Source organism: Dendrobates tinctorius, unplaced genomic scaffold (assembly GCF_039654945.1).
Source record: "Dendrobates tinctorius isolate UK_male_01 unplaced genomic scaffold, ASM3965494v1 ptg000040l, whole genome shotgun sequence".
Lineage (NCBI taxonomy): Eukaryota > Metazoa > Chordata > Amphibia > Anura > Dendrobatidae > Dendrobates > Dendrobates tinctorius.
Genome location: NW_027361708.1, coordinates 29120719 through 29134251, shown reverse-complemented (window position 1 = coordinate 29134251; position 13533 = coordinate 29120719). Strand labels below are relative to the sequence as shown.

Sequence of the window (13533 nt, the reverse complement as noted above, 5' to 3'; positions counted from 1 at the left end):
CACGAATACCCAATTTGTGGTTGGACTCTATTGTCTGAGTGCACATCAGGCCTTGGAACGGAAGTAGTGCTATGTGGTTTTATTTGTGCAATTTTTGCCCGAACCCCCCACAAATGACTCCATTTTAGAATCTAGACCCCTCAAGGAATTAATCTATGAGTCTAATGTGCATCATGAACCCTTTAATGCTTCACAGAATATTAAAATATTAGGCCATGAAAATGAAATATTGCAGGGTTTTTTTCCATCTAAATATTTTTTTAGCCCTACATGTATCATTTTCACAAGAGTAACAGGAGCAACTTGAACCCACAATTTCTTGCGCCATTTCCATGGGTACAATGATAACCCATATGTGGTCATAAACTACTGTTTGTGCAAATTAAAGGACTCTGAATGCAGGGCTGCCACTAGGAATTTCGGGACCCCATACTGGCAAAATACCCTGCCCAGGCTCCACCCCTCGAACTGTCCACAGTCCCATCGCTCGCTCTTGGAAAAACTCTACTTCTCACCAATCACACATTAACAGTTCCCATCACCAGATCACACACATAGCCAGCAGCTCTTGTTTTGGCCAAAAGATTTTTTAAATCTATCACCACGACAAGATAGACTCTTTTGGCCAGGCCCTACTTTACTCTAGCCTATTAAACATTTGTTAAAATATCCAATACAATTTAGGTATATTTTTTATTTATTTTTCGATTTTTAAAATGACCAATGATATCACATCCAAAAGGACAAATACCACCGCACCATGACCAGACACCATATTACCACCACATGGTGACCAATAATACCACATACAAGGAACAAATACAGCCACACCATGACCAGACAACATATTACCTCCACAGTGACAGAATAATAGCACATACAAGCAACAAATACCACCACACCATGTCCAGACCACATATTACCACCACATGGTGACTGAATACTACAATACTGATCATTAATAAGAAAAAACAGAATACTATCACCATAAGTGCCATTATACATAGGAGATCTGTACTTAGTATGCAGTGTCAGTGTACAGGTAATACAGTGATCACCAGTGACATTATACACAGGAACACTGTATATAGTGTCAGTGTACAGGTAATACAGTGATCACCAGTGACATTATGCACAGGACCTCTGTATATAGAGACAGTGTACACGTTATATAGTAATCACTGGTGACATTGTACACAGGCACTCTGCATATAGTGTATAGTGTCAGTGTACAGGTAACACCCTGACTCACCAGTGACGTCTCTAGGTGAAGTCCTTCAGCTTCGCTTTTCATCTTTCATCCAGCACAGACCGCCATCACGTCTTCCAGCCAGGTCTCATCTCTGCAGGAAATAACACAGTTATCTAGAGCTCCACTTGCAGAACACATTACTTAATTTTTTCCCAACTTCTACACTACACCGGATGAAGAAAAAAAGGTGACAGTCGCTCTGCACAGTAACAGGACCTCTCCCATTTAAATCAGTATCCTCAAACAAATAAAATAAATACATCACTGCAGTAATAATATCCATTAATTAACCCCTATGGTAATAATATCCCCCATCCTGGCCCCCCGTGTGTCTCATTCCTGGCTCCAGCCATTTGTTCTCTCATCCTGCCCTCATGAGTATCGATTCTGCCCCCATATGATCTCCCGATCCTGCCCCATTTGTCTACATTGTATCCATCCTGCCCCATGATCCTGCACCATGTGTCTCCCATCCTACCCCCTGTGTCTCGCATCCTGCCCCCTCCTGTGTCTCACATTCTGCCCCCTCCTGTGTCTCACTGTCACGTTCTGCCCCCGTGTCTCACATTCTGGCCCATCCTGTGTCCCACTGTCACATTCTGACCTCGTGTCTCACATTCTGCCCCGTGACTCACATTCTGCCCCATGTCCATTCTGCCCCCGTGTCTCACATTCTGCCCCCTTCTGTGTCTCACTGTCACATTCTGCCCTGTGTCTCACCTTCTGTCCCCGTGTCTCACATTCTGCCCGCTCCTGTGTCTTACTGTCACATTCTGCACCCGTGTCTCACATTCAGCCCCATGTCTCAAATCCAGCCCCCATGTCTCACTGTCACATTCTGCCCCGAGCCTCCATTCTGTCACTGTGTGTCTCCATTCTGCCCCGGCAGGATGGAGACATATGGTCCATGTGTCTCCATCCTGCCGGGGAAACATATTGCCCCTTTCAATAATAAAATAAAATAAAAACTTTTTTCTTACCTGGCCGCGCTCCTGCGGCAAAGACGCAGCTGCTGCTGTGTGAGATGAAGGATCTGTGGTGATGTCATCATCATGTGATCGGGGGGGGAAGTTGATCAATGGTAAAGGCCTGTGATAATGATGACATCACCACAGGTCCTTCAGCTCTTCCACTTCTGTAGCTTTTGGATGTCGGCCGCTGTGGCGGCTCTGCTGATGTGTGCGCCGCAGGCCCGGCCGCAGCGCACAGCACTTGGGTCCTGCCCGATGACCCACAGCACTTGGGGCCCAATGACTAGAAACACAGGAGCGGGGCCCCTGACCTGTGGGCCCCCTTCTGTACTGCTGTTCACCGGGCCCCATACAGCAGTAAGGGCAGTAATGCCCTGATGTCGGCCCTGTCTGAATGGAAGGGAAGGAGAGTTAGTTGAATTTTGGTGTGCAATTTTTGCTATAATGGTTTTGCGGACGCCATGACACATTTGCAGAGCTTCTGAGATGCCAAAACAGCAGAAATCCCCCACAACTGAGCTCATTTTGGATAATACACTTCTCGAGCAGCTGATCAAATAGTGCAATGAATATATTGACACCACAGGTGTGTCACAATTCAGGTGTGGCGAATTTATTTTTCCTCTAAAATGTTTTTAGTCCCAAATTTTTAATTGTCAGAAGGGCTGATGGGGGAAAAATAGACCTCATAATTTGTTGTGCAATTTTTCCTGAGTCCACTAATACCCAATATGTGGTCGGAGACTACATTTTATGCCCAGTGCAAAGCTCAGATGTGAAAGAGTGCCATATTGAAGTGCAATATTGCTGAAATGGTTTGCAAGTGCCATGTCAAATTTCAGAACAGCTAACATAAGAAAAAATTTAAAAAACTTACATATGAAAGGTAGACTCACCAAACCCTGACTGATGCACTAGCAGGATGCAGCAGGCCTCCATTAATAAAGGCTTAGGGCAGCACAGGTGCGACCCACTAATGAAGACAGCCAGTATCCAAAGGAAAAAGAGGAGCTGGCTGCCTAGTTGGAAAAATACCTACCTTTCATATGTAAGTTTTTTTGAATTTTGTCTTATGTTAGCTGTTCAGATTTCATGTTAGGGACTCACAAAATCTGGGGATCCTTGACGTTTGGAATACGAGCTTATCTGTCTTGGCCAAAATAGTAACTATACCCCATGTATTTTTATCTTTTTGCACTTTTTAGCATTTTTGCAGGATGCAGCTGGGCCTCTTTATGTTGGCTTGTTTTTTTCTGTGTGATGCATATATATAGTGCAGAACAGCCCACCTGCTAATACTATGGGCGTGATCGATAGGCTGTTCAGACACTTTGCACCACACTGTGTGACTTAAGTCCTATGCAAGCCTTATCTGTGTGCATTTTTCTCACCAGGCAGCCAGCTCCTCTTTTTCTTTTGGATACTGGCTGTCTTCATCCGTGGGTTGCACCTGTGCTGCCCTAAGCCTTTATCAATGGAGGCCTGCTGCATCCTGCTAGTGCATCAGTCAGAGTTTGGTGAGTCTACCTTTCATATGTAAGTTTTTTGCCATGTCAAATTTCAGCATCACTGAGGTGCCAGAACAGCTGAAACCCCCCATTTGACTCCATTTTACAAACTGCACCACTCAATGAATTCATTTAGGGGTGCAATGAGCATATTATCACCACAGGTGTGTCACAGAATTTTATAGTATTGGGCAATGAAAAAAATATATTTACCTTTTTCCCATTAAAATACCCAATTTGTGACTGTTCAATACTGTTTGGCCACACAGCTCAGGAAGAAGGCGTGCTATTTGACTTTTGGACACCTCAAGGAATCATCTATAGGTGTAGTTTTGCTTTTGACTTCAAAGATATTTTCCAGAAAAAATCAACAGTGATTTTTGCAGGATGAAAATTGCAAACATGTCATTGTAGTGTCCAGTACATCGTAGTGCCCAATACATTGTGCCTAGTTTGTGCATCTGGAGACATTCAGCCATGTCTGGACTGGCCATCTGGCAAATGCCAGAAGGGCCTGTCTGGTCGTGGGCTGCCTTGTCTGTTATGTAGTTAACAGAATCTGTGTTCTCAAGACACCCATACTGTTAAGAGTTGTGATGGAGCACAAAGTCGCTGACTCTATCACTTACCCCAGTAGGCCATGGGTATCATTAGAAATATTGGTCTTGTAGTAAATCTTTCATTCCTTCATCCAGGGTTATATAACCCATCTGGTGCTCGGGGTGACGGGGACAGCATAGGCCTGTGTGATTTCAAATGCCAGGGCTGAATTTCAGCCTCAGTCTGTACCTGCATTCAGCACAGCACATAAATTAAGTGTTGAAGTAATGTCAAACATAACTATGGTTTAGGCACACTGTGGGGCAAAGAAGGGGGGAGGGCATTCGGATTCGGGAGTGCTGATTTCAGTGGATTTCTTTTGGGGGGAGCAATGTGGCTTTTTCTGAACCGAAAGTAAAAATCCAACTAATGCTAATAACAGATGACGGACCTGTGTAGGGGAATTTTATACTGTGGGGTGAGTTGAAAGTTTTATTGGTACTACTTTGGGGTGCATGACGTTTTGGATCACTTTTAAAGCCCTGTTCAATTTTATCCTATGCTGTACACTAAGCACCTACAACAGGGTTACCATTTAAAGCGGCACTCACCAAGTCAATTAAAAATATAGTCCATTATTATATTCTTCAGAACATGAGCAGGGAAATAGGAGTACAGGGAGGGAAAATTGAGGATGACGGTGTAACAATTATGTGGGTACTATGGAATCTGATTGCGTGGGATAACGCAAATCTGAGGCATGCAAGTGTATTTAGCAAAGTAAGAAGTAGAATCAAAACTAACAGAGATCTTCCTGCAATTGTAACGAAGTGCACAGCACAATATAGAAATGTTCCACAAACTGAATAGCGGGGCGCGACCGCTAATATGAACTAGTCTAGCAGTAATATCACGCAGGAGTTCACACGGCACTTAAAGATGGAAGTCCTGCAGTAATATGAGTGTGAATGCACCAGTACTTTAACATGGAAGTCCAGCAATAGACAGGTGGAGTGTTAGCAGGAGAAGGTCTCTAAATTTAACTTTTGGGCTGAAAAGTCCCTCTCAAGTCCATCACCGTAGCCCAACCGACACAGTCCAGGAAGAAATAATGGTGTCAGAATTTCTTACTGACCACAGCAGTTCCAGAGGCGAATAGCTCCACACCAGAAGTCCAGACAGTAGGTAATCCCAGTCAGCATCAAGAAGCAGCACAGAGGACTGAAGGCAGCAGAACATGGAGAGGTAGTGCACCAATTAACGAGCAGCAGCAGCAAGGAGTCCAGAAGGAACAGATAGAAGCTCAGGAGCCAACAGCAACAAAATACTCAGACAAGAAGGATCTTCTGACTCGGACTAAAATAGCAGGGCAGACAGGAAGTTCAAGGACAGGGCGAAGTACCAGACTACATCTTGGACAAGGGAAAAACAGGCTTCAAGGAACATCCGGAATCCTTACATTACTCCCACCTTAGAAGTGGCCTCAGAACGATCCAGGACCAGGTTTCCAAGGAAATTTCTAATGGAGCAAAGCAATTTTTTGAGGAGTACAGATATTACTTACAGGCTCTCAAGAGTTATCCTCAGATGAATATTCTGGCCACTTAATAATGAGGTACTGCAGCTGATTCCTACGGATCCTAGAGTCCAGAATCTTCTCCACAACAAATTGTTCTTGTCCGTCCACCAACACCAGCTGACGCGGATGCGCAATGCGACCCTGAAAAGTATTTGGAGACACTGGTTTTAATATGGAGACATGAAACACAGGATGTACCTTCATGGTAACTTCAGATGATAGGCAGCGGAACTCACAATCCCAGAAATCTTGAATGGGCTGATTAATTTTTGTCCCAGCTTCTGTGACGGAACATTCAATTTCAAATGTTTTTGTGGATAACCACACAGAGTTCCCTACCTTGAACATAGGTGCATGCCTCCGAAACCTATCGGCAGAGCTTTTATATTTGTCCTGTGCAGTGGATAGTGATTCCTTCAGAGTTTTCAGATTCTGTTTCATCTCCGCCAACCTCTCTTGAACTACAGGCACTGGTGCATCGATCGGGGATCTGGGAAGAATACTAGGATGATAACCCAGGTTGGCAAAGAAGGGTGTTACCTTAGTAAATGCACTCTGTGAGTTGTTGTAACAAAACTCTGCTACAGGAAGCAACTCCAATCAGTCGTCCTGCGAATGACTGATATAGCATCGAAGATATTGTTCCAGAGTCTGACTGGTCCACTTCTTCTGCCCATTAGTCTGAGGACAATATGCAGAAGACAGACAAACATTAACACCAAGTGCAGAACAGAATCCCTTCCAGAATCTGGACATAAACTGCACTGTCCGATCAGAGATGACTTCATCCGGAACTCCATGCAGCCAAAACACATTCTGAATAACCAGATCTACCTGGAAATTATAGGCCAGTAAGTCTAACCTCTATTGTTGGTAAAATATTTGAAGGGTTTCTGAGGGATGTTATCCTAGATTACCTCAATGAGAATAAATGTTTAACTCCATATCAGCATGGGTTTATGAGGAATCGCTCCTGTCTAGTGTTGAGCGATACCATCCGATACCATGAAGTATCGGATTGGATCGGATCGATACCCAAAAAGTATCGGGTATCGCCGATTCCCATACCGGAAGTCCCATTCAAGTCAATGGGACAGAAATATTGAAATAAAAAAAAACCCTTTCTTTACTTGCACATCCTGTTCGGGAGGGGGGAAGAGTGTGGGCGGACACTGTGCGTGTCTGTGTGTGTGGGTGGGGTCTGTGCGGGCCTGCCGGGGGTCTGTATGGGCCTGCCGGGGGTCTGTGCGGACTGCCGGGGGTCTGTGCGTGTGTGCTACAATGACAGTGATTGACACATTAGCCAATGATGGGACAGTAGTAGTCCCATCATCCCGCTAATGTGTTGAATGAAAAAAAAAATATATATACATACTACATATATACTACATTCATACAGCATACTTACATACTACATATATACTACATTCATACAACATGCAATACATACATAGTACATACATACATACTACATACATACTACATATATACTACATATAGACTACATTCATACAACATACATACATGCATACATACTACATTCACACAACATACATACATACATAGTACATACTACATATACTGTATACTACATTCATACAACATACATACATGCAAGTTGTGGCCAAAAGTATTGACACCCCTACAATTTTGTCAGATAATACTCAGTTTCTTCCTGAAAATTATTACAAACACAAATTAATTGTTGTTTTATTATCTTCATTTAATTTGTCTTAAATGAAAAAACACAAAAAGAATTGTCCTAAAGCCAAATTGGATATAATTCCACACCAAACATAAAAAGAGGGTGGACAAAAGTATTGGCACTGTTCGAAAAATCATGTGATGCTTCTCTAATTTGTGTAATTAACAGCACCTGTAACTTACTTGTGGCACCTAACTAAATCACACTTGCAGCCAGTTGACATGGATTAAAGTTGACTCAACCTCTGTCCTGTGTCCTTGTGTGTACCACATTGAGCATGGAGAAAAGAAAGAAGACCAAAGAACTGTCTGAGGACTTGAGAAACCAAATTGTGAGGAAGCATGAGCAATCTCAAGGCTACAAGTCCATCTCCAAAGACCTGAATGTTCCTGTGTCTACCGTGCACAGTGTCATCAAGAAGTTTAAAGCCCATGGCACTGTGGCTAACCTCCCTAGATGTGGACGGAAAAGAAAAATTGACAAGAGATTTCAACGCAAGATTGTGCGGATGTTGGATAAAGAACCTCGACTAACATCCAAACAAGTTCAAGCTGCCCTGTAGTCCGGGGGTGCAACAGTGACAACCCGTACTATCCGTCGGCGTCTGAATGAAAAGGGACTGTATGGTAGGAGACCCAGGAAGACCCCACTTCTTACCCCGAGACATAAAAAAGCCTGGCTGGAGTTTGCCAAAACTTACCTGAAAAAGCCTAAAACGTTTTGGAAGAATGTTCTCTGGACAGATGAGACAAAAGTAGAGCTTTTTGGGCAAAGGCATCAACATAGAGTTTACAGGAGAAAAAAAGAGGCATTCAAAGAAAAAAACACGATCCCTACAGTCAAACATGGCGGAGGTTCCCTGATGTTTTGGGGTTGCTTTGCTGCCTCTGACACTGGACTGCTTGACCGTGCACATGGCATTATGAAGTCTGAAGACTACCAACAAATTTTGCAGCATAATGTAGGGCCCAGTGTGAGAAAGCTGGGTCTCCCTCAGAGGTCATGGGTCTTCCAGCAGGACAATGACCCAAAACACACTTCAAAAAGCACTAGAAAATGGTTTGAGAGAAAGAACTGGAGACTTCTAAGGTGGCCAGCAATGAGTCCAGACCTGAATCCTATAGTACACCTGTGGAGAGATCTAAAAATGGCAGTTTGGAGAAGGCACCCTTCTAATATCAGGGACCTGGAGCAGTTTGCCAAAGAAGAATGGTCTAAAATTCCAGCAGAGCATTGTAAGAAACTCATTGATGGTTACCGGAAGTGGTTGGTTGCAGTTATTTTGGCTAAAGGTTGTGCAACCAAGTATTAGGCTGGGGGTGCCAATACTTTTGTCTGCCCATTTTTGGAGATTTGTGTGAAATGATCAATGTTTTGCTTTTTGCTTCATTCTCTTTTGTGTTTTTTCATTTAAGACAAATTAAATGAAGATAATAATACCATAAAATTTGTGTTTGCAATCATTTTCAGGAAGAAACTGAGTATTAATCTGACAAAATTGCAGGGGTGTCAATACTTTTGGCCACAACTGTACTACATTCATACAACATACATATATACTATATTCATACAACATACATACATGCATACTACATATATACTACATTCATACAAGATACATACATAGTACATACACACAACATACATACAACATGCTACAGACATACAAAATACATACTACATACATACTACATGCAATACATTCATATAATACATACATATAGACATACAGTACATACTCACCATCACTTGTCACTTTGATCACCGAAGCCAGTGTCATCTATAAAAAATATGAAAATAAAAAACAAGCGATATACTCCCTGATCTGCAGAAATCCACGAGAGTCCCACGACGCTCTCCCGTGGAGAAGAGCAGCATCAGCGAGATAGATGCCTCTTCTGTAGTTTTCTTCCACACATAGGGTATCAGCGTACTGAGGAAAAAATGGATCCTATCATTTGTTTTGTTCCTGCTACCCTTGCAAATCTAACAAAAAATTAGGTCTAAAGTAAATTTTTTGTTAAAAAAAAGTTGTCATTTTTTTCTTTCCATATTATATTAATTCCTGTGAAGCACCTGGAGGGTTAATAAACTTCTTGAATGTGAATTTGAAAACCTTGATGGGTGCAATTTTTAGAATGATGTAACTTTTGTCTATTTTCTGTCATTTAGACCCATTAAAGTCTCTTCAAATGTGCTGTGGTCCCCTGAAAAAATGGTTTTGTAAATTCTGTTACAAAAATGAGAAATTGCTGGTAAACTTTAAGGCTGAGTTCACACGTGGCGTTTTTTTCGCGTTTCCGCGGCGGTTTTAACCGCGCGATTTTGCCGCGAAAACGCGAAAAATAAGCATCCCATGCATTCCTATGGGATTCCGCAATGCTGTGCTAATGCTGCGGTTTTTACCGCGGCGGAATCGCTTCGCGGTAAAAACCGCAGCATGCTCATTAATTTGCGGAATCGCGGCGATCCCGCACCCATAGGAATGCATTGTTCCGCTTACTTTCCGCATGTGGCTGTGCACACCATGCGGAAAGTAAGCAGAACAATTGCGGATGGTACCCACGGTCCGGAGGAGAGGAGACTGTCCTCCGGGCTTTGGGTACCATACCCCTGTAAAAAATAGAATTTAAAAATAAAAAATATTGTTATTCTCACCCTCCGACGTCCCGCGCAGTCTTCCCGCTTCTCTTCACGCTCCCGTTCCCAGTAGTCCTTTGCGAAAATGCCCACGATGGCGTCCGTTCTCACGGGATCGCGAAGTCTCGCGGTCATTAGCGCGACGTCATCGCGAATTACCGCAAGACGTCGCGATCCCCCGAGAACTGACGTCATCGCGGGCATTTTCGCATAGGATTACTGGGAACGGATGCGCGGGACGTCGGAGGGTAAGAATAGCACTATTTTTTATTTTTTTTTACATTCTATCTTTTACTACTGATGCTGCATAGGCAGCCTCAGTAGTAAAAAGTTGGTCACACTCGTCAACACTATGTTTGACGAGTGTGACCAATCAGTTCTCCCAGCGATGCTACAGATCGCTTGGAGAACGCTAGCATTTTGCAAGCTAATTACGCTTGCAAAATGCTAGTTTTTCTGCGGGAAAATCGCGGGAATTTAAAATGCGATTTTCCCGCGGACTGGAATTCCGGAATTCTCGCGGTAATTTCCGCGAGAGTTCCGGACGTGTGCACTTAGCCTAAGCCTTTATAACTTCCTAATTTTTTTTCTTATGGTTTCAAAAATGTGCTGATGTAAAGTAGGCATGTGCGAAATGTTATTTTATTAACTATTTTGTGTGACATAACTCTTTGATTTAAGGGCATAAAAATTGCTAAATTTTTAAAATTTCTGTTTTCACAAATCAATTCAAGGCATAGCAAACAAATTTTATGACTATCACAAAGTACAATATGTCACGAGAAAACATTCTCAGAATCGTTGGGATCCGTTGAAGCATTCCAGAATTATTACCACATAAAGTGACACTGGTCAGAATTGTAAAATTTGGCCTAGTCAGGAAGGTGAAGACAGGCTTCGAGTGAAGGGGTTAAAGGGAACCTGTCACTACGAAAATGCACTCCAATCTGGTGTCAGCATGTGATTGATATATAGCTTAGTGAGAGAAGTTTCTGTATACCTTGTATTTTTATCATTTCAACCTTCGCTCTTTTTTGGATTTCGGTCCAGTGGCCAGTCATATCAGTGACTGACAGCTATCTCTATATGCAATTCTAAGGTGCCTGTAGTGTTGGGCGAGCTAATTCTCAGCTAATTCTCAGTATGGGTAGAGCATCCCTCTTGATAACTCCTGTAGCACTAGGAATTCTTCACAATAAGCGGTGTAGTCAGATTCTATGACTTCCTGCCTCTGAGAGTTTAGGTCCATCTTTACATGCAGCTCTGCAACCTTAGTGTGCCCAATGGCCCCGATGTCCAACTTGAGGTCCCCAGGACTGACTTGCATGGAAGGTGTCAGGAATTGCAGGGGGGGATATTTTTGGTTATCTCACCACTGCCACCAATATGTCATGAACCGAGGTGTTTGGTTGTCCCCAGTTCGTCAGATGCTATTTTATGACCCCACTCCTATTTTATGACCCCACTCCAGTTTCTGTCTTGGAACTTGAGGCTCTCTGGCGCCCCCTTACCCTCAGGTCAGTTAGGGAACTGCACCTAGGGTAATCAGTCGCCAGATGGGCCGCCGGGATGTGCACTGGCTATTAGGCACGCTGCAGCGAGGGAAATATAACTCCTCCCAGCCGCAGCCAGGCAATACGCTTATAAAACCCATTCTGTCACTGCGAGCTTTGCCCAACAAGCCCAGGACACGGCGCTGCCACCAGCTCCTATTCCTATGATTAGTAACGGGTCAGGAACCAACCCAATCAGTAACGAATTTAGCCTCAGAAGACATTAACGTATGTTATAGAGCAAGGAGAAACGAAGCTAGTAATTGTATAGATTTTACTCCAAAAGGTAGGCAGTGCTTACAAAAGGTATAAAAGATATTACAAAATGAGAATTGAAATATGTACAAATGATTACAAAATAACAGGGATTAAAAGAAGAAAAACACTTACAGTTGCTTAAGTCATTTCATAGCAGACAATGCGGTGCGGGGGAGGGGCAATACATCAAGATGCATCACAGAGCCTCTCGGTATCAGGCTTCCAGGGCAAAGACGCCTGCAAAATGAGCTCCCACTATCTTATACCCCCCAGTCGTGACATCACTGAGGGGGCTGAGTTATGGAAGCACTCCTCTTTTCTCAGAGGAGCTAACACATACTGAAAACTCATGTGTCATATCTCGGGGAGGGAACCTTGTAGAGCGACGACCAAAGTATTACTATCCCCAGCATGACATTGGCGTTAATTTGAGCCCAAACACGAAGTACCTGTATGAACCGGTTAAGTAGGAATCCATTTCTTGGATTCCGCTCAAGCTGGAGTCTAGAAAACTACAGGGTGGGTAGCTCTATCAGAGCACATTCCAAATATGTAACTTTCATACTTATAACACCAACTGGGGTCAAGATGTGCCCTAATATTTAGATCTTAAATCAACTATATCTTAGACAAAAGAGCACATTTCCCCTACTGCCTTCAGCAAGCTTAGGGCCATAAACTAGTATCACATTACACAGAATGTGTAGCTAGGAGGAGCTAGGAGGGGAGGGGGGTCAAAAAGCCCACAGTGCGTGTCTTGCACAGACCTAATGGATGTAGCAGAGCTCAGTGTGTGTGACAATGAAAAGTTCTAGAAGGGTATATTCGTAGTATCATTACAGAAGGGTGCTATAGCAATCCGCTGCCCAGAGCAACAGGTTCATGTTGGCCGCCCTAGCAGCCTACTGCCTATGACCACTGCTATCATTTCACCACACTTTCTCTAACTGCGCTACCACTTCCTGAAACTACCCAAAGATCCCCAGAGCGCCCACCCACTATGAGCTTTCCTTAACAATCACATTGTCTCTGTGCCTGCTGTGTTGATGGGCAGATTTCACCTTTCAACTACATTCTATACAGTGACATCTTGTGATCATTAGTAAGTACTGCAGCCCACAGGAAAATTACCACTTGTTATCACAAGGACACTTATCAGGAATAAAACCTTATTCACATCCTACATATTCTGTACCACAGTGGCATTGATGACTTCAGGGGGGAACATGACAGCGGGTTCATCTCCTTACACAAGGACCACACACTCGACCGAAATCCAAGAATGAAGGAAGGTTTAAATAATGAAAACACAGGTTATGCTGAATCTTTTCTCTCTAAATTATAAATCAATCTGCTCCTCTCCCCCTGCTCTTTAACATGGTGCCTGCAGATTGGACTGCATTTACCTGGTGACATGTTCTCTTTAAAATATCTACACTGATATGTAATTATTATATACATTCCCATACAGTATGGCTAAAGCAAGTGTTTTGTTTTTTGCAATTTACGCTTACACTTATGCTACAA

At 43.2% G+C, this 13533-nt stretch overlaps 1 protein-coding gene across 2 annotated transcripts in view; it reads left to right on the top strand.

The window, feature by feature from the left end:
- LOC141088709 (microsomal triglyceride transfer protein-like) overlaps window positions 1-13533 on the top strand; it is a 181832-nt gene that overhangs the window by 43539 nt on the left and 124760 nt on the right. The window lies entirely within an intron of this gene.